Genomic DNA, 1,753 nt, shown 5'->3' on the forward strand with positions numbered 1-1,753 from the left:
CCCACCGGAAGAAGTGGAATGAAGCAAAGGTTGGATGGTGGGGAGATGGGCAGGCAGATATACGTCGGACCCGGGCTAGGCCAGGGATGCACAAGGTAAAGATGGCCGAGAGGCACAAGGGAACGCAAAGAAAACAGCACGGAGTCTTGTCGGGGTCGGAGAGGTACGGGCGTGGGAACTGGCGATGAACGCCCGGGCAACATACGAGAGCTAAAGTGACAAGCGTCTGCGTGGGCTCGAGAAGTGACAAAAGAAAATGCGAACAGGCAGGACAAACGGCCGAGGCGGGCTTGGTACATGTGGTCCCCAGCAGGCCATTTCTTGATCCATTTGTCAACTGGGCGGGGAGCCCTCCATTACCAGGCAACATCAGGCAGAGAAAGGTACATTCACAAGAAGACACTTTCAAGGGCGGGGCCTCGGAGGGACCCGACATACAGTCGTAGCCGGAGCCAGGCCTGTCAGGAGGAAGAAATAAACAGCATGTCTCGTCTCGTGGTGCCGGTCTGTACTGTTAGGGATAAGGGGGTTTGCCTCGCTTCGGGATTTGAACGGGGCCTGGTCAAGGCGTGGGAGGTGGCATCCGGCAACGTGCAGAAGCTTCAGATGCCGTACCTAGTTAGCTACCTTATTCGTTGGGACAGGAGAACTACACCCCTTGACGTTTTCTCCCGCCGAGCGAAGCGCCACCACAAGGCGCGGCGTGGCACGGCATGACGGGGAGCTCCAGCCTGGCGTCAGAGTTGGCGCCGCTGTGGTGCGCCCTCGATGCCTCGCCCTTATGCTGGCTCCCCTCGACCTGGCTGGCTGCAAGCAAGCAGCTGGACTGCACAGCGGGTACTGGCAGACAGACAAACGGACAAGACTAGCAGCGCAGGGCCTAGTCTTCCTTGGTTCTAGTGTAAGGCGTAGATGAAGCAGGGATCACGGAGTAGCGAAGCAAAAGACACGCTTGGTAGGCAGATCGTCTCTGGTACCTATTTTTCGTTCAGACCTGACAGGTGACAAACGAACAAGCCTTTCGGATGGGGGCATGATTGTGCGTTTGGCACATCTCGATGGCGTCAATCATGCCAATTTGGGGGCAACGCTGGCACGGGTGAAAAGTGAGGGGGATCTTCATGGCAAACGCTCCTGGGCACTCTTGGGTCCTGTAGGCGAGACAGACTCAGACTGGGACGACTCGCTTTGCATGCGAATCCGGGGAAGTGCCGCGGGTGATCCCCCAAAGGGCCCCCCCCCCTCCCCATCCGCTGACTCGGCTTGTCTCTCCTCCTCGGATTCGCAATCATATTGTCGAGTGAAGTGATTGATGGCAGCAAGCATCGTGGAGTGGTCTCGGTGGTCCAGCATGCTCCTTAGTGCATGGCGGAATTTGACAGCGCGCTGCTGGAGGAGCATGCTCCCTCATTGAAATTGCTGATGTTTGTTGTGCTCAAGCAGGAAGCCGAACAGTGTGTGTGTGCGTGTGTGTGTGTAACAAGCGCACCGGACCCGGATCTAGCCCACCAGGTACCAGATGCGGCGGGTCAGACGGAAGCAAACAACGCAAAACCAAGAATAGAGTCGAGATCTCGATCCAAAGAGGACCCTGTGATGTCACGCTCATGGAGTTCGATGCATGGCAGTCGGGCGAAGGGGAGGGAAACAAAGGTCCCTGCAGTGCTCAACCGGCGCATCTACGAGAGATCGAAGACCGCCCGTGTGCGAGAACAGGACGGGCAACACAGCCGTTCGAGCGTGGAGGAAATGG

Source organism: Verticillium alfalfae, genomic scaffold, assembly GCF_000150825.1.
Source record: "Verticillium alfalfae VaMs.102 supercont1.2 genomic scaffold, whole genome shotgun sequence".
In the NCBI taxonomy this organism is placed as follows: domain Eukaryota; kingdom Fungi; phylum Ascomycota; class Sordariomycetes; order Glomerellales; family Plectosphaerellaceae; genus Verticillium; species Verticillium alfalfae.